Consider the following 14471-nt stretch of genomic DNA (forward strand, 5'->3'; position numbering starts at 1 on the left):
TTCCCCTCCAGAACAAGGTCGAAGGAAAAAAAAAAGACAAATTCCTTTACTGTTACTCCTTTCTCTGGCTTGTTAAGCATGATTATGTTTTACAAATGTTTGTATTTAGCCAGTTCTTGTTTTTCTTTTGATGCAGCTACAAGGCCAGCTATGCAAGTCCACAAATTATGCACTATATGATTAACTGCTTTTGTTTTACTTTTGTAAGTCCACTTATAAAAACCCTGTTCTGTCTTTGTTTAATGCTCAGCTTTTTGGATATGAATCCACTCAGCCGGAGCATACCTAAAAATAAGTATCTTCCTGTACTCTCATATCAATCTCTCCATTCCTCAGTTTCCCGTAACATTTCTTGGCGAGCCAGCCAGGAGTGGAGATGACAGGCTTACTGTCTCCTCTGCCTATGGAGGGCTGCAGCCCTGAGCCAGGGGAGACCTGTGACCCCAGGCGCCACCAGGAGAACTTCAGCCTGGAGGGGAAATCAGCTCTCCTGTGACCAGGCACCCCTACCCAGCAGCACAACGGAACCTGAGAGGAGCTACAGGATGATTCTAGAAAGAGCGCACTTCAGGAACTGTGGTAAGGTTTTGGGGCCCAAGGCAGGACCCATCATAAGGATGGAAAGGGAGCCTGATCATCTCCCAGGGTGTGCCTAATAGTCTGACCCAGAGGGGCTGGGGGGCGATGAGAATGGCTCATCAATTCGGATGAAACTCACACCCTAATTGACACAGGAAGCGAGAGTGGCTCACTAAGTTGGTTAGGAAAAGGAAACTGGAGGTGGCGAGAGTGGCTCATCACCCCAATTAGGAACACAGGAACTGGGAGTGGGGAAATGTGTAAAAGTGTGTGAATGGAGGGGCCTAATTAGGCTCATCAGCCACGAAGTGGGGAGTTACAGATCTCTTCATGTGGACTATGTGCCCGAGCAAAGTGTGGGGCCAACTAAGGCTAGTAGCAATCTGCATACAGCTAATAGGAGCTAGCTGCCCTACAGCTCAGAGTTGTAACAGGAATAAGAATCTCTCCAAAGCCAAGCAGCGTCTGAAAACTGCTGTAATAGGCGATGGTATAGTAGGCCTAAACAAGAGGAAGAGTGAGTGTGCAAGAGTGAATGTGCTGTGCTGTAAAGGGAGGAATGGTAGGAGAGTCATCAAAACTTACTCCATTGGAGTCCATGTTACAGAACTTTAAGAAAGGTTTTGCAGCAGATTACGGAGTTAAGTTAACCCCTCAGAGGTTGAGAACTCTCTGTGAATTAGAATGGCCTTCTTTTGGTGTTGGATGGCCAACCAAAGGAACTATAGATAGGGAAATAATTGGCTGTGTATTTAAGATGGTAACAGGAGTCAGAGGACAGCCTGAGTAACCTGATCAATTTCCTTATATTGATTCACAGTTAAATATGGCACAGATAAGACCGGCCTGAATCCAGCCCTTTTTAGCAGCTTATTGCAAAACACTTGTGGCCCGAGCCCAGCCAAGAGTAAAAAGTAAGAGCAGTTTCGCCGGCAAAGTTAAAAGGGAAGTCCCAGAGAGAACAAGAAAAGCCAATTTTGCAGAAACCGCCAGAGGGAACAGAGATTCTTCCTCCATATGTCCCAGCCTACCCCCCTTTACCGAGGCCAACAGTCCCCCAGGAACCAGACTCAGGAGCCAGCGTGCCCCAAGTTGCACCCCGAAGGAGAGGATCAGAGCCTCAAGAGGCCAGGGAAAGAAGTCAAGATAGTCAAGCAGGCTGTCTCAGATCTGGCCATTCTCAAGCTATGCAAATGCCTCTCAAGGAGATGCAAGAGCCCATTTATTATGATGACCAAGGTCAAGTTCAGGGGGGGCAACAGATTTTCATTTACCAGCCCTTTCAACCACTGATCTCTTAAACTGGAAACACCATACTCCCTCCTACATGGATAAAGCCCCAAGCTCTTATAGATCTGATGCAATCCATCTTTCTGACACACAATCCAACCTGGCCAGACTGCAGGCAGCTCCTCCTCACGTTATTTAACAGTGAAGAGCACAGGAGAGTAACACAGACAGCTCTCTGCTGGGTAGAAGTCCATCCATCAGCAGACAAAGTGAATGCTCAGGCACACGCTCAGGGTCAGTTCCCAGACCAAGATCCCAACTGGGACACAGAGAATGCAACTCAGCTTCTGTGCCTGCAGAGGTACTGAGAGGCACTTCTGCAGGGGCTAAGAGCTGGTGGAAAGGAAGCAATTAATACAGGGAAGATTTCAGAGGTGCTTCAGGGAAGTGATGAGAGCCCTAGCCAGTTTTATGAAAGACTCTGTGAGGCATACCGACTTTTTACCTTGACCCTGAGGCTGCTGAAAATCAGCGTATGGTGAATACCTCATCTGTAGCACAGGCCCAGGGTGATATCAAACAAAAGTTTCAGAAGTTAGGTTTTACAGATATGAATGCTACCCAGCTTCACCAAAGCATATGTTAACTATGACCAGGAGGCAAAGAAGGAAGCAGTTCGGAGGCTTAAGAAAAAGGCTGATCTGTTGACAGCAGCCCTTATAGAAAAAGAGATTAACAATGTGAGGGGATGTGGATGCAGACGTAGCCATAGAAGAAGTCAAGTTAGACTAGGATTTGAAAGCCAACCAAGGCTAGAGAGGGATCAATATGCGAGATACAAAAAGAAAAGACAGTAGAAGGATGAATATCCAGAAAGCAATGAAAGAAATGGCCAAGGCCATGAGATGAAGAGGCCATCGGCCAAGGGCTGCCACACCTTAGAAAAACCAGATACTGATCTGGTCGGGGTGGTGGAGTTAAAGGATGTGAGGACTAGGACACACCAGGCTTCTTCTCATTGGGCCTTCAGGAGCCTATGGTCACATTAGAAGTTGGAGGCCAGTTGATGGACTTTTTGGTAGATACTGGGGCTGAACACTCTGTAGTAGCTCAATCCATAGGGCCACTATCCAAGAACTATACAACTTTTTTTTTTTTTTTTTTTTTTTTGAGACGGAGTCTTGCCCTGTGACCCAGTCTGGAGTGCAATGGCACTGATCTTGGCTCACTGCAACCTCCGCCTCCTGGATTCAGGCAATTATCCTACCTCAGCCTCCTGAGTAGCTGAGATTACAGGCATCCACCACCACACCCAGCTAACTTTTGTATTTTTAGTAGAGACGGGGTTTCACCATGTTGGGCAGGATGGTCTTGATCTCCTGACCTTGTGATCCTCCCACCTTGGCCTCCCAAAGTGCTGGGATTACAGGCATGAGCCACCGTGCCCGGCCGAACTATACAACTATTGTAGGAGATACTGGAGTCTCAGAGAAAAGACCATTCTATGAGCCCAGAAGGTGTGTTACAGGAGGACAAGAAGTCCAGCATGAATTCCTATACCTCCCAAATTGTCCAGTTCCCTTGTTAGGAAGAGACCTACTTCAAAAATTGCAAGCACAAATTACTTTTGGCCTGCAGGGAGAAATGACTTTAAATCTGAGTCACTCGAAAGTCATGGTGTTAACCCTTGCCATTCCACAAGTGAGGAACGGAGACTGTATAGAAAGAAAATGCAGGTGCCAATGCAGCCTCATACACGGGAAGAAAAATTATTATTTGGACTAGCTAATAAAATTCCTGGGGTATGAGCTGAAAAAAACCCACCTGGGCTGGCTGTAAAGCATCCAGCCATAGTAGTTGAACTGAAACCAAGAGCAACTCCGGTCTGGGTTCGTCAGTACCCGGTTCCCCAAAAGGCTGTACAGGGTGTCTGCAAATATTTAGAATGGCTCTATAAATATAGAATCTTAATCTGATGCCAGTCCCCCTGGAATTCTCCACTTTTGCCACTATGAAAGCCACTGCTGGGACCAAGATCTGATGAGTATATACTGGTGAAGATTTGCATGCCATAAACCGGGCCATGGTGACCATCCATCCAGTGGCACCAAACCCATATACTTTAATGGTACTTATTCCAACAAGTGCCACTAGGTTTACAGTCTTAGACTTAAAGGACGCTTTCTTTTATATTTGCTTAGCACCAGTTAGCCCATTTTTGCATTTCAATGGGACAAGGAAGCTATGCAGCTCACCTGGACTAGGCTCCCACAAGGGTTCAAAAACTCCCCTACAATCTTTGGGGAAACACTGGCCTCAGACCTCAAGGCCTATACCCTGCCAAATGATAACTGTGCCTTGTTATAGTACACAGGCAACCTTCTTTTAGCGGCCCCAACCGGGGAGGACTATTATCAGAGAACCCAAGACCTCCTCCATCTCCTGTGGAAAGCAGGTTACAAAGTATCTAAAAAGAAAGCCCAAATTTGCCATAAAGGGTTACATATCTAGGTTTCATAGCGAGCCACAGGGAATGCTAGCTTGGCTATAAGTGAAAACAAGCCGTTTGTGCACTTCCAACCCCAACCACCCAATGTCAAATAAGAGAATTTTTAGGGGCAGCAGGATTTTGCCGCATCTGGATTCCAAACTTTTCATTGATGGCTAAGCCGTTATATGAAGCCACAAAAGGGGCAGAAAAAAAAAACCCTCCTTTAGGACACTAATTGAAAACAGTATTCAAACAAATCAAGGAAGCTTTAACTCAGGCCCTAGCTTTAGGACCACCAGATATAACTAAGCCTTTCTTTCTATATGTTCATGAATGAAAAGGAATGGCTATAGGAGTTCTGACTCAAGTTAAAAAGTCATAGCATCACCCGGTAGCATACTTATCCAAACAATTGGACTCTGTGATGCTAGGATGGCCTCCCTGTGTTAAGGCATCAGCTGCCACCACCTTGCTAAACACAAGAAGCTAGCAAATTGACTCTAAAGACAGCAGTTAATCATTTGGGTGCACACTCAGTCATAACTCTGAGTGTCACCATTGGTTGTCAAACCTGAGAATAACTCAGTACCAAGGGCTTCTATGTGAAAATCCCTACATTCCTTTAAAAACTGAACACTCTAAACCCAGCTACCTCGCTCCCAGTCAAACCGGGAGCTCCCCTTCATGACTGTGTTGAAACAGTAGATGAGGTATTCTCCAATCAGAAAGATCTTACAGACAAACCCCTCAGAGCTGGGCGCGGTGGCTCAAGCCTGTAATCCCAGCACTTTGGGAGGCCGAGATGGGCGGATCACAAGGTCAGGAGATCGAGACCATCCTGGCTAACATGGTGAAACCCCGTCTCTACTAAAAATACAAAAAAACTAGCCGGGCGAGGTGGCGGGTGCCTGTAGTCCCAGCTACTCGGGAGGCTGAGGCAGGAGAATGGCGTAAACCCGGGAGGCGGAGCTTGCAGTGAGCTGAGATCCGGCCACTGCACTCCAGCCTGGGCGACAGAGCTAGTCTGTCTAGAAGAAAAAAAAAAAAAAAAAAAAAACCCCTCAGAGACCCAGATGTCGAGTACTTCACAGATGGAAGTAGTTTTGTGTTGGAGGGTGTCTGACGAGCCAGGTGTGCAGTGGTAGCATTGGATTCAGTAGTAGAGGCTCAGCCTCTGCCTACTGGAACATCAGCACAAAAGGCAGAGCTGATGGCCTTGATGAGAGCACTGTTGCTACCAAAAGACAAGAAAGTCAATATTTACACAGACTCTAAATATGCTATTACTACATTGCATGTACATGGAGCAATATATAAAGAAAGAAGACTTTTAACAGCTGGAGACAAAGAAATAAAGTATAAAAAAGATTCTACAGTTTTTAGAGGCTGTATAGGCTCCAGAAAAAGTAGCTGTAATGCACTGTAGAAGGCACCAAAAGGCAAGAACGCCAGAAGCTAAAGGAAACAGAAAGGCAGACAGAGAGGCAAAGCAGGCAGCAATGACTGTGCCACATTTTAAAGAGGAAGCTTTAGCTATGCCTCTCCTCCCAGAACCCCCCTCCAAGAGGACCGAAGTTATACTCCAAATGAAAGAGCCTGGTTTGCCCAGGAAGATTAAAAATATATTAAAGGAGGGTGGTGGAAATTATACGATGGGAGATTACTCATTCCAGAGATGTTGGCTCCTAAGTTTGTAAAACAAATTCATCAGGGAACTCATATGGGGAAAACGGCACTAGAAACGTTATTAAAATGTCATTTCTATGTGCCATGGCTCTCTGCTATCACTCGAGCTGTCTGTGCGCAATGTTTAACCTGTGCTCCGAACAACCCACAACATAGACCCACGTGGCCCCCAGGAATTCAATAAGTAGTAGCCATGCCTTGTGAAAACTTACTCATAGACTTTACCGAATTGCCCCATGCTGGAGGCTATCGGTACATGCCAGTGTCTGTTTGCACCTTCTCAAGGTGGGTTGAAACTTTCCCCATCAAAACAGAAAAAGCACAAGTGACTATAATACTGTTAAGAGATATTATCCACAGGTTTAGACTGCCTTTAACTTTAGAGTCAGACAATAAGCTGGCATTTGTAGCTGAAATAATGCAAGATTTAACAAAACTGTTAAAAAATAAACTGGAAGTTACATACAGCCTATTGGCCACAAAGTTCAGGAAAAGTAAAATGCATGAACTGGATACTCAAGCAGCTACTGAAGAAATATTGCCAAAACACTCATGTGAAATGAAATTAGGTTTTGCCTATAGTCCTCCTCCAAGTCAGGTGCACCCCCACCAAACAAACTAGGTATTCATCCTATGAGATTTTATTCATTCGGCCTCCCCCAATCATAAGTCAAATTAAAGGAAACCTCTGAGAACTAGGGGAATTAACTTTAAGAAAACAAATGCGGCTGGGTGTGGTGGCTCACAACTGTAATCCCAGCACTTTGGGAGGCCAAGGCGGGTGGATCACAAGGTCAGGAGATCGAAACCATCCTAACACAGTGAAACCGTGTCCCTACTAAAAATACAAAAAATCAGCCAGGTGTGGTGGCAGGCACCTGTAGTCCCAGCTACTCGGGAGGCTGAGGCAGGAGAATGGCATGAGCCTGGGAGGCGGAGCTTGCAGTGAGCTGAGATCACGCCACTGCACTCCAGCCTGGGCGACAGAGCAAGACTCCGTCTCAAAAAAAAAAAAAGAAAAAAAGATAAAGAAAAGAAAACAAATGTAGGCTTTAGGAATAGCCATGCAAGAGATTCGTGACTGGGTACAGAAAAGAATGCCTATAAGTCTAACAGACCCAGAACACCCCTTTAAACCTGGAGATCCTGTTTGGGTTAAAAAGTGGACTCCAACTTCTCTAGGACCCATATGAGATGGGCCCTATACTGTAATCTTATCCACTCCCACTACTGTTAAAGTTGCAGGTGTTGTGCATTGGATCCACCACAGTCGGCTGAAACCGACAACTCAAGACAAGTGGACCAGCCAGCAGGACCCAGATCATCCAACCCAGCTGATCCTGAGATGAGACCGAACTGCTGCTAAAGATGATCGCCCTGCTCTGGTCACTCTAGAGTCTGACCAGCCTACACACGGCTGAAGCTTGAGGAAACAACAAGCCCTGCTCTAGTCACACACTGAAAGTTGACTAGTCTATGCACAGCCAAAGCTTGATGACTCATCAAGCAAGTAAATGCAGTTAGAAATCTTAGGACTAGTAGTTTTCCTTATAATATTAACTGTTTCACTATTGTTCTGTCACTATTCTCAACCTCCTCCCCCAAGTAAGGACCTCTTCTGTCCTTACTAGATATGAATACACTGTACATTGTTTTGCTGTTGTTACCCACCTTAACCATGCTAGAAGAAACACCCATAGAAGGGTGTTCCCATTGTACACATACTACATGGTCAGAAAACAGTATAACCAGGACTCTATTATACCATACTTATTATGAGTGTACAGGGACTTACCTAGGAACTTGTACTTACAATGAGATCACCTATTCAATTTATGACCCAGAAATGGCCAGCTACCTACGCGGAAAATAGGTCATGGAGTTACCATATTCCTACTTACATGCTTAAGCGCATCATAAGGTTACAGGCAGGGCTTGAGATCACTAATAAAACAGCAAATGCATTAGATTTACTGGCCCAGCAAGCTACAAAAATGAGGACTGCTATCTATCAAAACAGATTAGCTTTAGACTACCTCCTAGCCCAGGAAGGAGGAGTATGTGGACAATTCAATCTAACTAATTGCTGCCTGGAAATCAACGACAATGGAAAGACAATTACGGAAATAACTGCAAGAATAAGAAAATTAACCCATGTTCCAGTTCAAACATAGAAAGGGTGGTCTCCAGTTCTCTCTTTGGAGGCTGTCTTTCATTTTTCGGAGGCTTTAAGACTTTAATAAGAGTGGTTCTGGCCATACTAGGAAGTTGCCTAATACTCCCTTGTCTCTTACCTCTCCTTGTTAGAAACATTCAATCAACTATAGAGGCAATAGTAGCTAGGCAAACTACCAGTCAGCTAAAGGCTCTATGTAAATATCAACCTTTGTCTAAAGAATAAAACTTGTCTCTTCATGCAAAATTAAATAATAGTGATGCCTCCTATTAAACTTCTTTTATAAAAGGCATCAAGGGGGGAAACTGAGGCAGAAATTTAAAAATAAATATGCATTCATTCACTCCAAGAAAAGTAACAGGAAAGGCAAGGGTTAAAAAGAAAAGAACAAGTTTTCCTCTGCCTAGCAAGCTCACTTCAAGGTCAGTTATAAGATAAAGCTGTTTGAGAAGCCAAGGCCAAAGGAACGGGCTCCAGACACCTCTCCCCTCCAGAAAAAGGTTGAAGGGAAAAAAAAGAGAAAGACAAATTCCTTTACTGTTACTCCTTTCTCTGGCTTCTTAAGCATGATTATGTTTTACAAATGTCTGTATTTAGCCAGTTCTTGTTTTTCTTTTGACGCAGCTACAAGGCCACCAGCTATGCAAGGCCACAAATTATGCACTATATGATTAACTGCTTTTGTTTTACTTTTTTAAGTCCACTTATAAAAACCCTGCTCTTTGTTTAATGCTCAGCTTTTTGTATATGAATCCACTCAGCCAGTGCGTACCTTAAAATAAATACCCTCTAGTACTCGCAAATTGGTCTCTCCGTTCCTCAGTTTCCCACAACAAGATTACAGGCATGAGCCACCACACCCGGCCCATTTTAACCATTTGCAAATGGAGAATTCAGCGGTATTAGGTACATTTACATTGTTGTGCAACCATCACCACCATCCATCTATAGAACTCCTTTTATCTTGTGAAACTAAAACTCTATACCCATTAAACACTAACTCCTCACTCCTCCCTTCCCTCATCACTTGAAAGCCATCCTTCTACTTTATGTCTCTATTCATAGGTATGAGCCCCCCAACACATAAAAAAATCACTAATCTAAAAGGAAATGTCAAGCTTGGAACTTCTTAGGGCAAACCTGCCTCCCATTCTATTCAAACTTACCCCTCTGCTCTCTGAGATAAATGCATATCTCATTGCCTCCTTTGGAGAGGCTAATCAGAAACTCAAAAGAATGCAACCATTTGTCTCTTTTCTACCTATGACCTGGAAGCCCCCTCCCTGCTTTGAGTTGTCCCACCTTTCTGGACCAAACCGATGTTCATCTTACATATATTAACTGATGTCTTATTTCTCCCTAAAATGTATAAAACCAAGCTATGCTCTGACTACCCTGGGCACATGTCATCAGGACCTCCTGAGACTGTCACGGGTGCACATCCTCAACTGTGGCAAAATAAACTTTATTTTTTATTTTTATTTATTTTTTAGAGACAGAGTCTCACTCTGTCGCCCAGGCTGGAGTACGGTGACGCAATCTCGACCCACTACAACCTTCACTTCCCAGATTCAAGCAATTCTCATGCCTCAGTCTCCCGAGTAGCTGAAATTACAGTCTTGTGCCACCACACCCAGTTAATTAGCAAAATAAATTTTCTTTTTTTTTTTTTGAGATGGAGTCTCGCTCTGTTGCTCAGGCTGGAGTGCAGTGGCCGGATCTCAGCTCACTGCAAGCTCCGCCTCTCGGGTTTACGCCATTCTCCTGCCTCAGCCTCCCGAGTAGCTGGGACTACAGGCTCCCGCCACCTCGCCCAGCTAGTTTTTTGTATTTTTTTTAGTAGAGACGGGGTTTCACCGTGTTAGCCAGGATGGTCTTGATCTCCTGACCTCGTGATCCGCCCGTCTCAGCCTCCCAAAGTGCTGGGATTACAGGCTTGAGCCACCATGCCTGGCCAAATTTTCTATTAACTGAGACCTGTCTCAAATTACTGGGGTTAACATTTTGGTAACCACATAGGGACTCTGCGTGGAGGAACAATTGAACTTTGACAAATCTCCTACTGGTGTTTGGTATCAGCATAAGCTAATTTTATGAATACTTTGCTGAGGACTTCTTTGAGGATTTCCAGAGAATCCCTGCTCTCCCAAAGTTTGGTTGAGATCTAAAGTTTATTTTGCTGTACAACTGCCTCTTTTTTTTTTTTTTTTTTTTTTTTGGAGTTTTACTTGCTTCCATGACAATGGAAGGCAGGTAATTCCTTTATGAGTTTGAGCTTGCTTCCAACAGAAAAGATGATTTTTTTTTCCTGCTTCTAGGATGGTAGAGAGCAGTCTTCAGCCTGAGAGCCATCCCTAGGTAAGTAGCTGAACTGAGGTTTAGTCTTGGCTAAAGTTAACAACCAGATGATCATAATTTCTCCTTACCATTAAAGCATTCAGTAATCATGTAAGTTTATGATCATTTGTTTTGCTTAGCTGTTTGTCATTGTTGTTTCTGTTTTTGTTGTTGTTTTGGTCTTTGTCCCATTAGGTTTGACCGACTCTATGAGACTTGATCAAATCTGAAGGAAAGTTCCAATTATGGGGAACAAGGCCTCTCAAATACATAAATTCCCACAAACACACACACAAAAAGGTGGTATGGTGGGGGAGAAAAACAGCCAGCGAAAAGAAAAAAGAGGAAAGATTTTTTATTTTGAGTACTACACGGGCTTTATTTACAAGGCCACCTATTAGCTAGCCAGGCCAATCTGAAAGAGCAATGGTTGTACTTCTGAAATAGCAGCAATTTAAAAAACAAAAGCAAACAAACAAACAAAAAATAAAAAACAAAAAAATAAAGGTGGGAGCGGTGGCTCACGCCGGTAATCCTAGCACTTTGGGAGGCCAAGGCAGACTGATTGCCTGAGCTCAAGAGTTCCTGACCAGCCTGGGCAACATGGTGAAACCCTGTCTCTACTAAAATACAAAAAATCAGCCAGATATGGCGGTGTGCACCTGTAGTCCCAGCTACTCGGGAGGCTGAGGGAGGAGAATTGCTTGAACCCAGGAGGCAGAGGTTGTAGTGAGCTGAGATTGCACCACTGTACTTCAGCCTGGGCAACAGAGAGACTCCATCTCAAAAAAAAAAACAAAGAAAGAAAATAAAATGAAATACAAAACTTAGCTGGGCATGGTGGCACATGCCTGTAATCCTAGCTACTCGAGAAGCTGATGCAGGAGAATCACTTGAACCTGGGGGCAGAGGTTGCAGTGAGCCAAGATCTTGCCATTGTACTCCAGCCTGGGCAACAGAGCAAGACTCCATCTCAAAAAAAAGAAAAAAGAAAAGAAAATGAAATAGCACCAATTTGTCTCAGTTGAAATATGGTAATGAGATTTAAAAACTTCTTTTTTTAAAGGAGCTCATTTGTTAAAGACAACTTAATTAAAAGCTAACATCCAAGATACGTGTGTGCGTTTGTATTTAAAAGGTCTTCATGGTTTGTTTTTTTCTCTCCTACGACCTTGTTGTTCTTTTGAGCAAGGTTTTTCTTCTCAGTTGACTTAATTCTGTTTTCTTCATTTACTTCTGCTGTCTCTCCTTTCTCTTGCACCCTCTGCTGCATGAGGGACCTGAAATAGTTTAGCCTGGGTTCCTTTAAGAAAGTGGAGAAGCCCCGTCTCTACTAAAAAATACAAAAAAAAACTAGCTGGGCGAGGTGGCGGGCGTCTGTAGTCCCAGCTACTCGGGAGGCTGAGGTAGGAGAATGGCGTAAACCGGGAGAATGGCGTAAACCCCGGAGAATGGCGTAAACCCCGGAGAATGGCCTAAACCCCGGAGAATGGCGTAAACCCCGGAGGCGGAGCTTGCAGTGAGCTGACATCCGGCCACTGCACTCCAGCCTGGGCGACAGAGCGAGACTCCGTCTCAAAAAAAAAAAAAAAAAAAAGAAAAGAAAAAAAAGAAAGTGGAGAAGGCGCCAAAAGTATAAACGGACAAGTTCATCTCAGCTTTTAAACTGCTTGCTTTTGTATTGTGTTACATGGTTTATTGACTAAAATAGTTATTTGCAACAGAGGCTAGCCTTGGGTTTTTAAGGAATAGCGTATTCAACACTTAGAAATGTCTGTTTAAAAAAAATTATCTTGGCCAGGCGCGGTGGCTCAAGCCTGTAATCCCAGCACTTTGGGAGGCTGAGACGGGCGGATCACGAGGTCAGGAGATCGAGACCATCCTGGCTAACACGGTGAAACCCCGTCTCTACTAAAAAAAATACAAAAAACTAGCCGGGCGAGGTGGCGGGCGCCTGGAGTCCCAGCTACTCAGGAGGCTGAGGCAGGAGAATGGCGTGAACCCAGGAGGCGGAGCTTGCAGTGAGCTGAGATCCGGCCACTGCACTCCAGCCTGGGCAACAGAGCGAGACTCCGTCTCAAAAAAAAAAAAAAAAAAAATTATCTTTAAGTGCAGTGTAAAAACATCATTTGGTCTAGCCTCATAATAATTCTCCCTTTTTGGAAACCCAGGATTTGGTATAGGCTCTGCCTAGAGCTCAGAGATCCAGTTAAAAGATAGGTAGTCCCTACCCAAATAAAATTGGTCTCCTTATACAATCCTATGATAGATTTTTATAATTTTATGTTTGATTTGACATCTATCTTTAATCTCCCTCTAGCACACCAGACTTTTCCTCTCTGTACCTTATGATGTAAATTCTGTTACTTTTCACCTGAGTTGTTTCCTTTAATATGCAAATTTAAGGCTATTTAGCTATTTAACTGCCTAGGGTTGTGAAACAGGTTATCAAGAACCTGAAAGTCTAAGATTAAAAAAAAAAAGGTCTTTATGAATCTACAAGATATACTTCTATCAGCATGCCTAATACATCTAGGTATTTATGTGTTGTGCACACAATATTTCACTATTGAAAATATATAAAAGAGCTAATTAATTGGCTTAAAAAAACAAAAGCACTTAAATCAGATACTAAAGAAAAAAAGACTAGTCAAATGCTTTTTCAAGTTCATGGGACTTAAGTAAAATCTTAATAAATAAGCTGGATTTAAAATTATTGGTAAAATAATATTAGAAATGTCTTAAGAATTTGCCAGCAATACATCTTTGTTTGCATTTACTAATCAAGCAATTTTATACTTTTCCCAGCCAGATACTATAAGGTGTCAAAATTTGGTATAGAGGTTACAAAACTATAAAACCAGCCCAAGACAGAATTATCTTTGCTGGTGTAATCTTTAATAAATAATACATTGATATTGGTTTAATAAAAATAGCTACATCTTGAATTTAGTAAGATTATCATACTTCTTTTTTTTATTTGAGACAGAGTTTTGCTCTTGTTGCCCAGGCTGGAGTGCAGTGGCATGATCTTGGCTCACAGCAACCTCCGCCTCCCATGTTCAAGTGATTGTCCTGCCTCAGCCTCGCAAGTAGCTGGGTTTACACGCATGCACCACCATGCCTGGCTAATTTTGTATTTTTAGTAGAGACAGGGTTTCTCCATGATGGTCAGGCTGCTCTCAAACTCCCAACCTCAGGTGATCTGCCCGCCTTGGCCTCCCAAAGTGCTGGGATTACAGGTCGCCCATGCCCAGCCAGATTACCATAACTTCTAATCCTGTGGTGTTAGGCAGTCTAGTCCACAGGCAGTAAGAGATTTCCTTTGGGAAGACAGTTACTATTTTTGTTTCAAAGCTAAACTATAAACTAAGTTCCTAGCAAAGTTAGTTCAGCCCATACCCAGGAATGAACAAGGACAGCTTGGAGTTTAGAAGCAAGATGGAGTCACTTAGGGCAAATCTTTTTCACTGTCTCAGTTATAATTTTGCAATGGTGGTTTCATAACTTTAAATGATGACTATCGCAGTTTTCATAAATAATGTAGGTAAATGATTAAAATAAAATAATTAGATAAATGTAATAGGATAAATACTTGTAGATAAACTAGTCATAATTTAGAATCTAAAGTTATATTAAATTAAATTATAAATATTTCATTATTTCAGTATTTTTCAATAAAAATACATTGTAGGAAAACATTCTTTCTTAAAAAAAAGTGTCCCTTTTAAAAACGTGAACAATTTTTGTCTAATTCAAAGCTTATTTAAAGGTCATGTATAAAACAAGGTAAAAGGAGCCAGGAAATAAGAGAGGTATAAACAAAATTATAGAAAGAAAGAGGTATTTTTTGGTAAGAAAGCTTAAAGAGAAATAATTAAAAAAAATTTTTTTTTTGAGATGAGCCTGTCTACCAGGCTAGAGTGAAGTGGCGCAATCTTGGCTTGTTGCAACCTTCCTCCCACAGGGTTC

General features: G+C 43.0%; 1 pseudogene across 1 annotated transcript; it reads left to right on the top strand.

Moving 5' to 3' along the window:
- The first annotated feature begins 235 nt into the window (after positions 1 to 235).
- Positions 236 to 8960, top strand: LOC126935699 (uncharacterized; annotated as a pseudogene). The gene is made up of 2 exons (XR_007719279.1): positions 236 to 579; positions 7226 to 8960. The product of XR_007719279.1 is annotated as an uncharacterized LOC126935699 (transcript).
- Positions 8961 to 14471: the final 5511 nt, after the last annotated feature.

This window comes from Macaca thibetana, chromosome 14 (genome assembly GCF_024542745.1).
Source record: "Macaca thibetana thibetana isolate TM-01 chromosome 14, ASM2454274v1, whole genome shotgun sequence".
NCBI classification, from domain to species: domain Eukaryota; kingdom Metazoa; phylum Chordata; class Mammalia; order Primates; family Cercopithecidae; genus Macaca; species Macaca thibetana.